Below are 19,651 nucleotides of genomic sequence, written 5' to 3'. Positions count from 1 at the left end.
AATCTTCTGGGAGCATAAGAGAAGGAGAAGATGTAATCTTCTAAAACTTAGCTATTCAGCAGCTGTGAAATGTGATGGTCAAAGGCAAACTGAAGATTGTAACAAACACCAACTGTATAGCAATTTTCAGTTGTTTTGGCAGCCAACGAAAGCTAGAGCTGATTGAAGCAGAATACCAAGAGGCGTGTTCACACCCTGAATAAAAAATCAAATCTTGGTCAAGGAGTTCCTTGACTTCCAACTAGAAAAGTTTTCACAGGCTGAAAAAGAGAAGCTAATGGTCTGAGGGCTAAATAATTTTTATTATAATCAGATCTAAAATTGATAAATTAAGTGCTAGTAATCTGGGATTCTCCAGTTTCCATCTTTTCAAATATCAAAGTCTGTTGATTCTATTCACTGAATATCTCTCAGATCTACTCTTCTTTAACTATGATGTCACCATCCTAATCCAAACCACCATCGTTTCTCTTATAGACAAAGCAAGAGTCCCCTAAATGGCAGCCCCACCTCCCTTTCCGCCTTCCTCCCATTTGTTCTCTGGATGTTCACCACAGGCGGGTCTCTTACAATGCAAACTGACACAGCCAGAACCTGCTGCTAGCCAGAATGCATCGCCTTCCTGTGAATTGTTAAAGGACACTTTTCTCAAGACAAATTACTACCATCTGTCAAAAATTTGTCATAAGATACTTACTTTGTTAGAATAAGACATTTTATCACCATCTACCAGAAAATCACTATAATAAATATATAAATGTAGGATGTCTACAGTGTGAATAGCACTCACCTAAGGGCCCTCTTGTTTGTTGCCTCGTATGCATAGTCACATGTACAACATGCAGCAGCCCTGCATGGCACGCCCATTAGGAAAACTTTCAGTGGCATCCGTTTTTCCTTAATTCAAAAACTTAAAAGCCTAAAGTGTTTGTAAGGCTCTAGATCCATTCTCTGCCAATCTTATTCTGTCAGTTTGAGATTCTTCTTTCACCTCCACCCCACACCCTCTTCACCTTGCTATCTATTTGCTTCTCCTCTTTCATTTTCTCAGTGTGAATGTCATTTCTCCAGGAATTGTATTCAAGATGAGAAGAAGGCCACTTGAGTCATATTATACCTTAGACCAGTGGTCCCCAACCTTTTTTGGGCCACGGACCAGTTTAATGTCAGAAAATATTTTCAGGGACCTGCCTTTAGGGTGGGACGGATAAGTGTATCACGTGACAGAGATAAGCATCAAGAGTGAGTCTTAGACGGTTGTAACAGAGGGGATCTGGTCATTTTTTAAAAATAAAACATCATTCAGACTTAAATATAAATAAAACAGAGATAATGTAAGTTATTTATTCTTTCTCTGCAGACCGATACCAAATGGCCCATGGACCGGTACTGACTGGTCCGCAGCCCCGGAGTTGGGGACCACTGCCTTAGACTGTTGATAAGGTTATGCTTTGCAAAGCAACAAGTCAAAGTATCTCTAGTGCCTAAGTCATTTCACCTACACAACAAAGTAAGTGTAGAACATTAACTTTTTCTAGTCATTTTCTTCTGAAAATATAGACCACTGGAGGGATTAAGAAGCACATGGATATTAATAATAGACTGAAGACATCTCTGGCATCCCATGTGTTGACCAAGCATCACATTGCTTTATTCCAGCTGAAGCACTGCCCACGGTTTAGCTCACCGTAGATGTGACTCCCCTCAGAAGTTTAAGTGTGGAATTAATTCTTCTTTGCTCCAGGGTGTTTGAAGACTTTATCTCCAACCTTTATTTCCAATTAGTTCTCGTGTCAACTTGCAGGATGTCATCGGACAAACCAGTTTCAAGTTTTTATCACAATGTGATGGTATTAGGCCATTAGGGGTGCTTAGGTTCAGAGAGTAGAGTCCTCATGAGTGGATTAGTGTCCTTATTAAAGAGGTCTGGGAAAACTTCCTTGTCCCCTTCTGCCTGTGTAGTTACAGCAAAGGGGAGGGGGGAGCTTTGTTAGCTTTCTTAGGAAACTTTTCCAAATTTCTATCTGTGATAAATCATTACCCACTTCTGCTTAAATGCTGCCATTGAAAAGGAATTCAGTACCTGTTCTTCTATTGAACAGAAAAACGAATTAGAATATTATTTCACTTGAGCTATGTTTTATCAATTAGCATTATTTGTCTCTTGTGGGCCACATTTTATTGGTGATTATCATTTCCCATTGATCTAAACATTATAATTTGTATAAGTCAGGCTCTATTTTCTTTAATGTTTTTTGGTAATCACAGCAATCTGTCAGCTTTTTAAAAAAATTTAGTTAATTAAACCCCTCAGGTCCTTTTCAGATGCATTCTTGCCATTTAATCTTTTTTTTTCTGAAAGTAATTTTTAACTTTAAAAAAATAAAAAACTATGATTACCTTGGCATGTTAACTTTCTGTCTTAGATTTACTCAGCAAATCCATCTCTCATGGTTATTATTATGGATTGCCTTGTATTCCCCTAAAATTCATATGTTGAAGTCCTCAGTCACTACCTTAAAATGTGACCTTACTTGGAAATAGTTTTTACAGATATAATTAAGTTAAAATGAAGTCATACTAGAGTGAAGTGGGCCCTTAACTCAATATGACTGGTGTACTTATAAAAAGGGGAAATTTGGACACAGGGAAATTCTATGTGAAAATTAAAACAGAGATTGGAGTGATGCTTCCACTAACCAAGCATCGCCAACATGGCCGGCAAAGCACCAAACACCAGGGGAGCGGCAGGAGGCAGACTTTTCCGCATACCGTCAGCAAAAACCAACCTCCATCACCTTGACTTCAAACTTCCAGCCTCCGGAATTGTGAAACAATACATTTCCACTTTTAATGCACTCATTTAGTGGTACTTTGATATGTCAGCCTTAGCAAAATACAAATATTGATCAACTTATGACCTATGCAACTTACGACCATTCGACTTTACAACCACAACTGCTCCACGTCTGGCAGTGCAAGCGTTGCCCAGCTGGGCATACCACAGTTGGGATCAGCTTCCGGTAGCACTGCCATCTCCATGTGCACCATTTCAACTGTTATCCCAGACTCGGTATAGCAATTTATGTTTTGTGTCTTGGATATTTTTCATCAAACCCCTCCCAAGATATCTACCAAGAAGAAATTGTCTTTGCAAATATTAAACCAGTTGTACTGGTAATGCAGTGTTTTACTTAAACCTGACAAATGTAAAAATAAGAAACAAAAGGGTTTAGAGATTATACAAATGGCATAAAAAGAACAAAGAAAATTATGAAAAAATATGACTTAAAGATTTTTATAACATCATTTCATAGTACTGTACATATAGCCTGCTCAACTTACGACCAAATCGTGTTACGACCCATCTGTCGGAACCAATCGTGGTCGTAAGTCGAGCACTAGCTGTAACACATTAATTATATTTTTAAATATATCATTTAATCTGAAACATCTCATAGCATTTCTACCCATAATTCATCTCAGAAATAGGAAAATATTTATAAAATGATAAATTTTAAAGTCCTATTTTAAGTATTTCAGATCTAGGCATCTTATCAGCATGCCCTGTCCTCATTCCATCATTAGCTCACTATTCTTGCCTGTTCTGTTCAAATATTAGTAGTATTTAAGAGGCCAAGAAATTAAAAAATAAAAACTTATAAACTGTGCTTTTGGAAAGTGTTTCCAGCCTGGATTCCCAAAATTCCAGAGGTTCGGAGATTTATTTATATTGAGGGTTTTTTTGTATTTCAAAAAGCTTAGCTTCACATACATGCATTAATGTTAAGAATGCATAAGCTAACTCAAAATACCAAGTTCTTTCCCTGGGCTAAATTTTTACTAACTTTATACCTGTAATGATGTAACTACTTTTTGAGAATTTAAACTTTTCCAGGCATGACACTAAAAAGATTGCATGCATTATCCTATTTAAACCTCATGAATGTATCCCAGGAGGGGATACTATTATTATCCCCTCTTAGAGGTGAATTCACCAAGGGTTTGAAAATTAAATGAAGTATCTTGCCCAAGTTTGCATAGTTAACAAGTGATGAAATGAGAATTCAAATCTAAATCTAACTTCAGTGGGCAAACTATTAACTATACATTTGCTTCTGCTAATTGAGAAAGAAAAAAAAAACTAATTGCTTTAGACAGTTAATAGTTGTACAATGTTGTGCAAATTAATTAACCTCAATTTTATCTTATATAAATGAAAACAGGAGCGACACATACTTTTTAAATTTGTTGTATGGATTGAATGAAATAATATAAAATTAAATATAGAGGGTGCATGGTGAATATTGTTGTTACTTAAATGCAGTTGATTTAGTAGACAAAATCTTTCATCAGAAAAATAGTGAAATGGATGAAAAATTTTAGAAAAGTGTATGTTCCTAAAAGCAGTTTAGAAAAAGTAATAATTTAGCTTTCCAGTCTTATTTTCTACACTTAGACTTATATATGTCACTGGAAAAAATAAGTGTGATATACTTTTGTTACCAAGATCATTAACTTAGTGGTTTAAAAGGATTCTCAGTAAGACACTTAATGGTACAACATATTTATAGTGGGTGCGTCAGTACAACAACAAAACATCTTGGGAGGAAACATATCCTCTTCACACATTAATCATCTGCCATAAAAGATGTTACAATCACTAAATTTTACTCAGATTCAAATTTTCTTGCCAATGTGTACTTTTGTTCAAAACCAGTAACTCTGTCAAAATGACTTTGCAGAAATAGATAGTATTTTGTATTTTCAATAGATAGTATTTTGTATTTTCTAGACACATGAACATTTTCAGGCATGTAGTATAATCCTTACAGTCTTTGCCACAGTCTAGGGCTTGTCATAAACTCAACCTCATTCAATTATTCTAAGAATCAAAGTGATTAGATTAACAATCTTGTGGTCCAGAAACTGGGGATGCTTTAATTTTGTGACAGAGAAATTGATTTACTAGTAAGTAACTTGGGAATTATCAAGCTGGTCAAAACTTTCAATAATGTTTTTTTCTTTTCTACATCCTAATTATTATTTTAGTTTAACTAATTGCACACAAAAATATACTTCTCTTATGTTATTACTTCATTTTTTACAAGACAGAGAATACTTAAGAAAGCAATTTTTTGATACATCTACAGTATTTTTAGATCTGCTTTATAACACCTTGTTTCCTATAAGAGAAAGAATATTTAAAATTTTTTTATTGGAATGTGTCTTGGATAATTTTCTACACTTGCCTCCTCCCGACCCATGAAAATAAAAGAAGCAAACCTGTGAAGCATAGTAAAATTTAAAGAACAAACCTAAAGAATGAATTTATTGTCTCCAGATTAGTGTTCTCAGTAATTGCACTTAGTAGAGGCTGGAATAGCCTAATAGCATTTTCATTTTTGTTCACGTAATTACCTTAACTGAACTTAAGTATGGTATGTTTATAGTCCCAGTATCACCATTAAGCTAAAAATTGAACATTCTATCTTACCTTGAAAAATTCCAATTAAGCTCATTTGGAGCTTTCTACTGAATGCCAACACTAATTTCTTTCCGTAAAAGATCAAGGGTGCTGAGATGTCACACCAGAGAGAGGCCAACTGTCAACTCATTAACAAGATTGATGAACTACACAAGTAGTTCTTACTGATGTGAGCATCTCAAACTGGACTAAAGTTGTATCCTATGAGACCGGTGTGATAGAACTGAGAGGCCATCTCTCATTATAAACAACTTTACCTGGGCAGTTCAAAATTGAATGATCTCAGGAACTAAACTCTGAGATGATGTCAAATCTTAAGAAAAAAACAAATGTAGGTAGGTGCTATTTTGTTTAATTTATCTAGCGATGTGAGCAATACTCCTAAAGCTTTTCTCACCTCTAGTTTTGTTGCCTGTGGAAATAGGACTCTTTCACAAACTCACAGGACATGCATTCTGGGGTCCACACATAGGAGCTCTTAAGTCATTGTAGAAAGATTTATTAGAGCAAAAACAAAACAGTCTTCAGACGTCCAATGTCTTATCCATGCCCAGGGGGCTCAGCTCCATCTTGCTGCAGAAGTCCCGCCTCTGGTGTCTCAGACCTATAATCACACCACTTAGGTCCAGAATGGCGAAGACCCAAAGACACAAAACCTCTCTGTGTCTCATTTCTCAATCTATATGTCTGCCACCAAGGCCCGATGTTGCCCAAGCCATGTTTAGGCTACCACGCTGCTTGACCCATGTGGCTGCTATGTAAAGAGATCCCACAAATGGAAGAGCCAACCACGGGCCTTTGTTAAGCTTTGATTATATTTCTTGGGTTTGGGAGAGAGCAGGCTTTCTTTCAAAGTATCCAATCATATTTCTAATTCTTTAAGGGCTTGTGTTGGGCCCTCCCCTTATCCAATCCCTTTCCTGGATCTTCTGGAGTTTCATGACCTTATCCAATCAGGTCTTTTTCCCAAGCTAGACACTCCTCAACCTCTGCACTATCTTGGCTTTTACTGCATATGTGTCCAGCAAAAAAAATTCCCCCCCTTGCTGGTTCTTCCTATCCCACTCCCAACCCATAATGTTGACTAACTGGAATTAGTCACCCCAGGGATATTGGAAAGCTGGTTGTTTCTGCCTCCTTGAGGATCAGCCTACATTTGGCTGGGATGTGGCTGTCCCATGAGGAGTCTGTGAATGCTGAAGCTTCCTAGTTAATCAAGAGTTAATCAGGCTTAATGTCTAATTCCATTTGTTCTCTTCCTTTTGTTAATAACTAACTAGCTTCCTACTCTAACAGTTTCACCTCAATAGCACATGCAATGTAAAAGATGATTTTTTAATATTTTTCTTCTACCTTTATCTTTATTATTAAGATATGAATCTGTTATCTCAAAAGCTAGAGTTAAAATGGAATGTAGATCTATCTGCTAGTTTTTTTCATCAATAGTGCAATAAGCACTGATCTATACATTCAGTATATTTTATATTCTTCAATAAAATTTTAGAATATGAGTCTTTTAAATAAATAATTGGTCTGCAGTGTTGGCAATGTTGAACATCATTTCACAAAAGAGCTATGTGAACAAGAAAACAAAACATTATAAAAGTGTATTGTTTAGGCCATAAAGTTATCATGGAGAAGAGCCCATTGTCAGCCCAGTCAGGACCATGGAGACTTACAAGCTAGATATTCCTATCTTGATTCAACAGAGATGAAGGACTGGTCCAAAAACTAATGTTCTCAGGGAACACAGCATTGAATAAACTCAGTCAGAGAGGCTAACTATAATTACTTACTAGAGTTAAACTGGAATACAAATCTACCTATTTTTAGTAACTTGAACACTGATGTCCACTCTGCATTGTATTCAATGACTGTAGAAATAGAATTAATCTTTGAAGTCTTTATCGGTCAACATGAGCCCTGAGAAAATGTGAAAAGATAGTCTTGAGAAATATTTAGGTCATGTTACAGGGAAATTTGAAATTAAATTAAATTATCACACAACTGAAGATACATAGTTTTGTTGAAAATAATACAACTTTTCAAAAAATGTCTATGCTTACCCAGAATAGAAATTAATGAATCTTCCCTAAATCTGCACTTTAATCTTCCTTGTCCATTTAGACTGTGTCTTTTTTATTAGATTTTTTTTCTTTTTCAAGTTTACAATGAACTTCATGGAATCACAAAATATTTTCATGACACACTGCTGTAGAAAACTTATTTGGAATTAGGTATTTCCAATTAGTCAAAGATGAACAAATCTCTTAAAATAAGTCACAATTCAGAAGCTAATCCCATTCGTTTCATAGAGTTTCTTTCTATTTTCACTTTAATTCTTAATTCTGGAAACATGTTAACACATTTTTCTATAATGACTAAAAAAAAGTATTAAATATTGAACCCTTTCAGGCCATGGTGGGGGGGGGAGAAATTCTTAATCTTTTTTTTTTTTTTTTTTTTTTTTTTTTCTGTATTTTTCTGAAGCCGGAAACGGGGAGAGACAGTCAGACAGACTCCCGCATGTGCCCTACCGGGATCCACCCGGCACGCCCACCAGGGGGCGACGCTCTGCCCACCAGGGGGCGATGCTCTGCCCCTCGGGGGCGTCGCTCTGTTGCGACCAGAGCCACTCTAGCGCCTGGGGCAGAGGCCGAGGAGCCATCCCTAGCACCCGGGGCCATCTTTGCTCCAGTGGAGCCTCGGCTGCGGGAGGGGAAGACAGAGACAGAGAGGAAGGAGAGGGGGAGGGGTGGAGAAGCAAATGGGCGCTTCTCCTGTGTGCCCTGGCCGGGAATCGAACCAGGGACTTCTGCACGCCAGGCTGACGCTCTACCACTGAGCCAACCGGCCAGGGCCAAGAAATTTTTAATCTTCCTTTCCTCCTCCAATTAATGGCATAATTACATGTCTGAAAGTTTATTAAAGGTAGAGTGGGTGAGGAGGCATGCAGAACAGAGTCACAAGCTGAAGGACAGAATAAGGGTAAGAGGTGCAATACATTTAAAGAAAATATCCCTTACATTTATAAAAAAGGAGAAAAGAAAATATATTAGAAATAGATATATACACATAAATCTACTAACTAATAGGTCAGTTTCCTTTGAGAGAAAAAATTAAAAACTTCCCTATATAAACCCCAAGGTAGGCTAAGATTTAAAAAAATGATAGACTACTCAAATTACTTTTCTAGCTTCATTTTCTACTGTTCTTACTCATTTGTCTTTTATTCAGCCAATTTAAAAACTTACCATTCAATACTTTTGTTAATGGAAGCAACTTATTTGTTTATTGTTGCTTTTTACTTATTTATATTTGTAACACCAAACTTGGTGTTAAAACTCCTTTTCTAGCACTTACAACTTTTATGACTTTAAATCAGATTATTTAAATTCTATAAATCTTATTTTCCTGTGTACTTGTAAAGGTGCATTACATAATACCTAACTTAGATGTAACAGTAGAGAAATCCCAGAAAAACAACTAGTTATTTAGAACATACTAAAAAATAAAGTCTAAAAATACTAAAAAGAAGAATAATTATCAACATCTAGATGAAAAATTCAGCATATAATTCAAACCATACCCTTCCAAAATACATTCCCACTGGCTCTGTCTCACTTTCTCCTACCTAAAGGACTGGACATGGGCAGGTAATCGTGGAGCAAAATGGGGCAGCTCTTCTACCATAATTCTGGAGCTGTACAGGAAGGAAAGAACATTCCAGGTCCCTGATGCCCTTGTCAATGCACATTAATCCAACAACAAATTAATCCTACTTCTTTTTTAACATTACAGATGTTCAAAATTGATTCTATTGATATCACACTTGACTGCTAGTACATTACTTAAAAAAAATGATTCTATAGTTCAAATGCTATAGACTGTCTACACAGAGTGTTCCTAAGGACCAATGTCACCCTATTAAATTTAATTTCTAAATAAATAAAATAATTTTAAAAAGTGATCCTAATAATGTGTATTTTGTTAAGTACTTGTGAGATTGCAATGTGTATAAAAGCACCTACCCAGTATTACCAGATGGACTTCGCAGTAAGGTGGACCTGAGTTTGAATCCTGACTATACCGTAGTCTAGCTATTTGTCTTGAATAAATTATGTAGCCATTTTCAATGTTTTCATCTATAAATTTTGATTAATTGTGATTAATCTACCTGAAAGGGTTGGTCTGAGCATTTCATGAGATAATCACAAAAAAAAGGCTTAGCACAATGATTGCCTGGTGTTTCATACAAACTAGGAATGATTATATTAGTTGTTCCTTGAAGAGTGGTGATTATTATTATCATTATTTCATCACTGCATGCCTTCACACGTTTCCTTCTTCATATGATATCCTCCTTCTCTTTTCTTTCTGTTGTGTTCTTGATAATTCTATGTTTTTACCCCTGTAACTCTAGTGCTTAGCATAATAGTTAATACTAAAAAGGAGAGCAGTACATTTTTGGTAGAAGAATAAGTAAATGAAGGATCAAGTGAACTAAAGGCAAAGAGATTGAATAGGTTCTTGGTAGAGATGAGTGGTCCTTAAGACTATTCTCATAAAGCATGGGTCAGCAAACATTTTCTGTAAATGGCCAGAGAGTAAATATTTTAAGTTTTGTGAGTCATAAGGTCTCTGTAACAACTGTTTAACTCTGTCATTGTAGCATGAAAGCAACTTTAGACCATGATTAAGCCAACAAGCATGGCTGTGTTCCAATAAAACTATGTGAAACTGAAACTTAAACTTCATATAGTTTTCATGTGTCATGAAATTCATCGTTTTAAAGACTTTTTCAACCACTGAAAAATATGAAAATCAATCAAGAAGCACAAATTGCTAGTTTTAAAAATAGTCGTGGTGATGTAAATTATAGTGTAGACAATATAATGAATAATACCATAATAACTACATATTTAGTGTTATATGGGTAGTGGGATTTTTGGCATGATCATTTTGCAAGGTGTGTGTGTGTGTGTGTGTGTGTGTGTGTGTGTATATATATATATATATATATATATATATATATATAATCACTGTGTCATAGACCTGAAACTAATATAATATTCTATGTCAAATTTAATTGAAAAATAAAAAGAAATAATGTAAATACAAGATTCAGTTGTAGCCATAATTTGCCAGTTCTTGACCTAGAAAAATAACATGTAACCAAAACTAGGAGAAAATTCTGACTTATTATTCAATGTCCATGAGGCTCATGATAATGAGAAGAAAAGATGTCTTTGAAATTCCTGCATTTTCATGGAAATGTGGGAGAGCTTTTCTAACGATTTATTGCACATAAACTTAGACTTAATTTTTGTAAAATTCTTTAGTTTTTTTTTTCCCTGAGTCAGCCATATCTAGAAAAGAACTCGAGGTTTAGAGCTTGAGTTTTAATCTCTCCTCTGTTTGCTATGTAGCCCTGGACAAACCACTCTAAGTCTTAGTTTTATCATATGGAAAATGGGCATAATAATTCCTATTGTTTAGTGTTGCTACTATTTTTGGAAATTATATATGTGATGTCCTGCCATGTGACTGGTGCTCAAGAAATGTAGCAACTATTGTACTCTGATATTTAGTTTTTGGAAGCTATTATCCCCCTAACCAGTTCCATTTTCTGTACATTTTCAAGCCATATTAAAATTTTCCCTCTGTACCAGTGTTTTTGAACCACGTTTAAGAATCATCTGTAGTGGTAGTCATACTTTTCTCATTATTACTGCTAGAATAGAAAACTGGAAAAAATGAAAAAGATAAATATTCCCTCAACATCACCATCTTTTCATGGTATCCCAAGTACACTCAAATTATTGAATTATAATGTCTGAAATATAAACTCAGTGAAAGTGGAGAATTTCATCTGCATTGTCACATGCCATAGCCTTCGCCCATAAAACAGCACTTTGCATAAAACAGGGCTCACAAGCTATCCACTCAGTGTGGAGGAGCTAAGCCAGAGCAGCGCATTGCATGCATACTGAAGAGATATATTTTGTTTAGCTCCCACAATAATCCTTAAATAATGATCAATTAGTTTAAAACGAAATCCATGAGATTGATCTAAAAAGGAATTTGAATTTTTATCAACAATTAGGCTTTGCAAATTTCTATGACAACACGATTTGAAGTGAACTAACTGTAACTGTTTCCGATCAGCGAGGGTCATCCTGGGTTCCTACGGGAGTGTGGTCAAAACAGATCGAGCCTTTGTTTGGTCACTACAAGAAGCAGGGAGGCTGGTGCTTTATAAGCAGAAAGCACTGGCCCAACTCAAAGGGGTGGGCAGTGAGAAGACAAACAAATTGCAGTTCTCCTAAATGCCTGACAAGGCGGTGGCTCAGCGAATAGAAGGTCAGACTGGGATGCAGAGGACCCAGGTTCGAAACCCCAAGGGTGCTGACTTGAGTGCAGGCTCATCTGATTTGAGTACAGCTCACCAGCTTGAGGCCAAGGTCGCTGGCTTGAGCAAGGGGAATTGATGCTTCTCATCTCCCTCACTTCCTGTCTGTCTGTCCCTCTCTCTGTCTCTGTCTCACACACACACACACACACACACACACACACACACAGCCAAGACTTGTGCCTCACACTCAGGCTGCATTATGGCAGGTAGCAGGAGCTCAGAAGTGGACGACATATACAGACCAGAAAGCCGGAACTGGTCCCGGAATGCTCAGCCTTGCTGGCAGCCATTGCGTGAGTGGTAGAACTGAGGTCCCTGAGACTGTTTTTAACTCACCTAGATTAAGTGCCTGACAGGTAGCTGAGAACTATATTAATAAAAGTAAGGCTAGCTATCTAATAATTTCAATGTGTCCAATGTGTGTGTGTGTTATTTCTCTATCAAAAATACATGTCAGAATATATTCAAACTAACTTATTTCCTATATACCCAGACACAATAGTATTTTTTTTTTGTATTTTTCTGAAGCTGGAAACGGGCAGAGACAGTCAGACAGACTCCTGCATGCCCCCGACCGGGATCCACCCGGCATGCCCACCAGGGGCAACGCTCTGCCCACCAGGGGGGATGTTCTGCCCCTCCGGGGCATCACTCTGCCGCGACCAGAGCCACTCTAGCACATGGGGCAGAGGCCAAGGAGCCATCCCCAGCGCCTGGGCCATCTTTGCTCCAATGGAGCCTTGGCTGCGGGAGGGGAAGAGAGAGACAGAGAGGAAGGGGGGGGGAGCAAATGGGCGCTTCTCCTATGTGCCCTGGCTGGAAACTGAACCAGGGTCCCCCGCACGCCAGGCTGACGCTCTACCGCTGAGCCAACCGGCCAGGGCAACACGATAGTATTTTATTTCCCATTCACATCAAGTTCAGAGAGCAGTCTGTGATGGAAGGGGGTGGCTGTCCTTCAGACGTGCAGGTTTCTTCTTGGCCTCTACCGTCTTCTACACAATCTTCTAAATTTCCGTACGAAGCAAGTAAGTGAATAGGAAAGATTGTGCAGAATTAAGAGAAGTTTTTATTTTCAGGTTGGATCCCCTGTGGACAGACCTAAAGACGGTGAAGTGCACATAAGTGGTTTGTAACCTCGGTAACATCTGTGTGGAAAGTACGTAGGTCAAGGGGTGAGAATGGACTGTCTCACCTGATGCCAAAAGGTGGTCAAAGAGCTAGGATGGTCCATCTGAAAAATATTGTATCGAACTGCTTTTTTTCAGCCCAAATAGAACAACAAGGACAGAATTTATTTTTCCTCTTTAAATAACTAGAAAAATTAGCCAAGATATATGAAATAATAATTTTAAGACATTGGACTTCAGTCATATTTTCAGCCATAGTAATTTAAAGCCTTGGACAATCGCACAAGACGGTAATGCTTTAACTTCAAAGTAATTATTTAATTTCAAAAGCCAACGCTGGGAAATGTCATCTAGAAAATGTACGTCCAAGAAGAAGAAATGGATGTGGTAAATAGCTAGCTTGTCTCTCTCTGAAGAACCAATATGTAACTGCCCTAACTTGTAGCAGGACAGATGGAGGGCACAGCACATTATGAAAGATTGATAGAACTTCTATTCTAAGCACAGGGATGCCAACTGCTGAGTTTTGAGTTATTCACATTTCAGTGATAAAAATCTTCCTTTGTTTCAGCAGAACTTCAAAAAAAAGCTTGTGGTTGTATAGAAAGAAAGGCTTTGGTTTTTGTTTTTATTTTGTTTTTTTCCTTTGTTTTTTGCTGTGTTGTGTCTATGTCTTTACTGGAAAACCAAGATTAGGAGTGAGTTCAGCATTTGTGTGAATGGTAACGTTAAGATAAATGAACAGCAGCAAACTTTGAGATAAGAACTAGCATCTAGAAAATTACTCTAATTATAATCAACTCCTTCACAGACACACAGACACACACACACACTGACAAGTTCACAGAATTATTGAACTGGCTATTGACTTTTCTAAAAGATGTGGAATGGAGTTTTAGGTTTATCTTCTCTAGATATTAAGGTGAAAGGGGAAGCTAAGCAACATGCAGGTGTCAACTCTTTTATTTTCCTTATACTCGTAACACCCACATGTTGACAGAAAATAAGTTTTTGTTTCCATGATACTGACCTATTGAATTAGGAAAATGAACGGATCCTTAAACAAAACAACTGTTGGCAATATGTCTCAACAACATACTAGGCATTGAAATACACTCTTTCTCTAGACCTTGTGCTTTTAAGGTAATGAATGTCATTTTAACTATGTGGTGTCTTTCTTGTTCTTATTAACTGAACACCACTTAATGTTGCATTTACAACAATCAATCCCAGGCTTTCTACGAACTTAAAATCTATCAAACAGTGAATGTGTAACCTCCTTCTAGAAAGGTAACAACAGGGGAATGAATGGTTTTACATATTTTAACACACTAGTTATTAAGGGTCCACTGCCACTTTGACTGGCAGTAGAGCAGTCACCATTTGGGGATGCGAGCTCACAATGTGTGGTGACCCACCAGTAGCAGAGGACCCATCTTTGTGGAACCTGCACTGAGAAGTCAGGTGCCAGACCCAGAAAGCCAGCAGGGTAGTGATTGAAGAGGGACTACTTAGGGCAGAGCCCACGGTCCCCCCAAAAATGCCTTGTTAATATTATGACTGTTGTCCCAATACTTCATTTCTTTTGATTAACTATAAATCATCTTTGATAAACTAAAAGGTGATTTTGATACTTCTTTTTGCTTTCATCATAGTCATACATTGGAAAAGTCAACCCACAGATCTGAAAAAGAGAAACTGGATCAAGTTTTAAGCATCAGTTATAGAGGAAGTAGTAGAGGAAGACCATTTAAAAAGACTTATTTCTCAACTTCCAAATGGATACAGCAACCTGCTTCAGGAATCTGGGGAAGTGTTCAAGTGGGATGCTCATATTTTCAGTCGTGCCTACTTTCTTCATCTTTTTATCTCCAGGCCCTTTTCACAGTATTCTCTGAGACTGTCCAGTCCCAGGCTCATACCTATGCTTCTAAGAGAATCCTGAAAGAGGTGGGCAGAGCTAATAGCAGTAGCCAGCATTTATTGATGGCTTACTGTGGACCAGGCTTTGATCCAAGTGCTTTATGTGGATTTATTCATTGAGGAACAAACCTATAAGAAAACTGAGGCACAGAGATGTTAAGTAAATTGCACAAGGTCTGGCAAGTTACATAGCCGGAAAACCGTGTTAAGCCCAAAGCCAACATTCTTTTCATCTAAATTATATCTAAGTCTGTTTCCTTACTTCGAATTACACCATTTTTCCAAACCAAGGATCTAGTACCTCTGCTCTCACCATAAAGTCCTTTGTTCCCACACCATTCACCAACTATTGGTAAATTCTTCTTTCCCCTCAATGCCTCACTCAAGACTATGGCCGGGTAGCCTTAAATCCCAGAATCCGGCCCTCTAAACATGAATCCATTATAAAACTTGACAGGATGCTCTGGAGGGCATGGTATTTTATGACTTCAAGAACACCAGTCACATAAAGTACAATGTCAATGGCACCCTCAGAGTCCGCAGCATGGCAGACCTGGGACTAACTTATCTTTCAAAGACCCTTTCTTAGTCAAGGGCTGACTTCCTCGCTCGCTGTTCTCGTTCTCCATCCAGTCCACCGTAGGGACTGAAGTCCTTTCTTTGAATGTTGATCTGTTATTTTTGGGTCCTCATCTGCTCCTAGTTCTTTTCATGTCTTTTCCCCTGAAATGGGTTTTTCTTTCTTGTGGCTGATCAAAGCTTCCGGTTATAGTGGTTCTTATAGAGAAATGGCTAAGCTCTCAAACCCTGGCCAGCTCCCATCACTCCCACATGGTTCTCTAAGGAACTTTTCCCAAAGGACACTCCAGGTATTAAGAATACTTGTCATTACTAATTAGTCCTTCTCTCCTAATTTGTCATGCAGCTGCTTATGTCATGAGTTGAAATAAATAACATAGAAGCCCTAAACACCTCATTTACTCAAAGTTACTAAGTTAATCAGTCCATGATTTCTTACCCCCCATGATTTCTCTCCCAAGCCCCGTTTAATCTTTCTCAGACCAGCACAAGAAGGAAACCCACAGGTACCTTTAACTGCCATCACTGTACAAAATAAAAGAGAGCCCCCAAAAGGACAATATATAATTTTATTATAAATTACTTACAATATTTTATATCTGATTACTAAATTAATAACAGCTTATTATTTTAAAATTTGATAAATGCAAATTCTAAAAAAATGCTAGTCCCGTAGTCACATCAGCTAATCTCAGTTGCTAGTTGACAAAATTTTTCTTAAGTATCCCATAATGATACATTTCTTTTCACATGTGTATCATAGTTGTGCAAGTAGTTTCATTTTTGTTTCAAGTGTCTTTAGCAAAATAGAAACGTCCTTCTAGCTGCTCTCCCAGAAAGATGTATTTAGCAGTGGCATGTAAAACTGGATTGAAGGAGGAGGACCTGGCTTCCAAAAAACCGCATGAGAAAAGTCATAGGCAGAAAGAAACAAATACAAATGCAGTCAAAATGTAAGGAAGGTGACAGGTGAGAGGGAAACCTGGTCTGCATGCGCATCTCTCTAAATCAGTCTCTCAGATGGAGCCCGGAAGGAAATCAGAGGGTTGCTACCTCCTGGTGGATGGTGATTTCCAATGTAAATCATCGCCTTTCTTTTTCCCCAATTGCAGACTGTTGTAAATGAACACACTATCATCTATTTGTATTCAATTTTGCCAGTCTGACTTCTGCCAATTTCCCCTAATTCTAGCAACTAGGAAACAAAAATCTTCAGGGAGAAAATGGAGTGAAATTTATGATGCCGGTGTTACAACTTTTAAAGCTGCCATTTTATCATTTTGACCACTGCGTTTAAACTTGTGTGATTTCCTGGGAAGATCACTAGAGAATGTTTAACATTTTAAGCTCTCAAACATTAGATTGTGTGCTCCTTGAGTTCGAGGTGATATGTTGGATCGGTGCGACACATACTCATTGTTTATTGCTTGTTGAAAATTAAACTCCAGAGTTTTAGATCCATTGTCAAATGGTGCATCCGATCACATTTCTAGATTAGGGGTCTAGCAAACATAACTCTTTTTTGGGGAGGCAGAAGCAGTGCAGGGTCCACGTGAGGAAACTTCTAAATGCTTGGTGCGTGCGTGTTTAGGTCAGGTATCATCATAATTTCACTTTAGCACTAATTTTTAAATGCCATGGTTGAAACCAGAAAGGATATTAATATAAAACAGGAATAATGTTTAAGCTGTGTTCCATTGAACTAACTCAACAGTTTCATTTGAAGTGTGGTATGAAAGTCTACAGAGTTCAGTTTTTCTTAGGACTGGGCAGATGACTGTTTAGAATTCCTGGGTGCTTTCTGAGCACTGCAGGAGAGCAGACATCAATTTCTGTCTGTAATTACCATTGTCTTCTTTCAATTGGCATACCCCTGTAACTAAATTAAGCTGATTGGTCTTTTGGGAGTGACTATCCACATTAGCCACTGACGTCTGATGTGGGCCAGCAGAGAATACCTGCTTGCTGTAGACTCCTGAAAGAGGAACCCTGAGAGCACCAGGCAATCAGTGAGCTAAATCTGGAGAGCAAGGAAAAAAATAGAGTTGCCAGAATATATATCTGGTCCTTCTTTCAGAAAATGAAGGAGAAATAACTCTAACAAACCAGTGAACAAATTTCTAACCTCATTTAGAGCTGGTTATTTCCAGCAGACCCTTTTTGTCTAGCCCAGCAAGGGTTCCGGCCATGGCTTTTCCCTAGCTTCAGCAAGTTGATTGCTGTTTATAAAAATTAATCTCAGCATTCTAAATATTTTCACTCTGAGTTCATTTACAGCTATACATAAATACATGGAAGGAGTTTCAAAACTGTTACCAAAGGAAAGAGTAACCCAACATGGAATCAGTTTTGTTTGACAAGTCAGATGAGTTAAGTCATAAATTATCTCCTTGTTCTCAGCCCCTAGAATTTCTTCCACTCTCTTTTTTCTGTACTTGATGATTGTCTTTAGTACAAACAAACAAACACACAATCAAACAAAAACACTAGCACATGTCTGATTGAGTTAAACCGTTTTCCTATCTATGTTGATACTTCTTATTGTGAATGATTTCCACAACAGTTTGATTTTTTTTGAGAGAAAATTGTAATTTTATTAAAGAAAAAAATTTTTGCAATATATTTATCTTTCCTAAGTACTTATTTATGAAGTGGTAGCATGAATACTGTGATCGCAGAGGTTATACAGAATCTCTCTATATGATAAAGATTAATAAGGTTATATATAATCTGTATGTCTAATAAGGCTTTATAAGGCATTGGTCTTGCACTCAAAGGTGCACAGAATCTACCCAGAAAGGCAAGGAGCTAACCCTACCCAGATAATGGAGGAACGGAATAAAATCAGACTGTGAGGAGCATGCACCCAGTCTCAGGATTCAAAGTGGAAATCTCCTATTTGTTAAGGAGGAGCCATTTAAACAATCTGTACTCCTGTCATTCTGTCTCAGAAGTTTGGCAATGGTCATTCGTCCCTCAATACCCTCATCAATTTGGGGACAGGTGAGTTGACAAGAAAGAGAAAGTGTTCATTTGTTTTTGGTTTTGTTTAAATTTTACTTTGTTGTGGCAAGAACACAACATAAAATCAACCCTTCGTAACAGATTTTTACTAAAGGCACAATATTCAACAGATTCTTGAACTTATTCAACTTGCATGACTGAGACATTTTACCTGTTGATTGTCAGCTACCCATTTCCCTGCTACCATGAGTGACTATGTTAGATCCTGCAATATAAATGGAATCATGTGTATTTGTTTTTCTGTGATGGCTTATTCCCTTATCATAGCGTCCTCAGGATTCACCCATGTTGTCAAACATTGTAGAATTTTTTCTTTTTTTTTAAGCCTAAAAAATATTTGATGTATATACCACATTTCTTTATTCATTCACCGCAAATAGACATTTAGGTTGTTTCCATATCTTGGCATTTGTGAATATGAGAGCACTAATACCTCAAGATTCTGTCCTTAATATTTTGTATAAATTCTGAGTCGTGGGATTGCTGGATCACATGGTCTTTCCATTTTAATTTTTTTGGTCATTTATTGTAGCTTTGTAATATATTTTGAAATCAGGAAGTGCGGTGCCTCTAAAGTTTGTTCTTTATTCTTCAGCTTGGCTTTGCTATTTGTGGGTCTTTTGTGATTCTATGTAATTTTTGTAATTCTTTTGTCAATTTCCCTAAACTATGTCAATGAGGTTTTGATAGAAATGCATTGAATCTGTAAATTACTTAGAGTAATATGTGTTGATGTGTTGGTTTGTGTGTGTGTGTGTGTGTGTCTATGGGTGTTTAACTTGAGTTTTAGCTATTGGTGGCTCAAGTAATTTATACAAATTTACTGAATTATTCAGTGGTAGAGAACTTAGTTAAGTATAAAAGATAAAGTAACATATGAACTAATTCACAGATTTTTCACTACACCTAATCTTAATCCAAGTTTTTATTTTACTTATTTATTTTTTAATTGTCAAGTTAAAATTCACTAAAATGAGGTTAAAAGATATCATTCAAATTAGTAGTTATAAATACAGCTAAAAATTTTTCACAGCTAGGTTATAAATAATCAATTGTCAAATGATGTCTTGGAGGAAAGAAAATTATTTATGA

Source organism: Saccopteryx leptura, chromosome 4 (assembly GCF_036850995.1).
Source record: "Saccopteryx leptura isolate mSacLep1 chromosome 4, mSacLep1_pri_phased_curated, whole genome shotgun sequence".
Classification (NCBI taxonomy): Eukaryota; Metazoa; Chordata; class Mammalia; order Chiroptera; family Emballonuridae; genus Saccopteryx; species Saccopteryx leptura.
The sequence above is the reverse complement of the archived record's forward strand: the minus strand, read 5'-3'. Positions refer to the sequence as shown.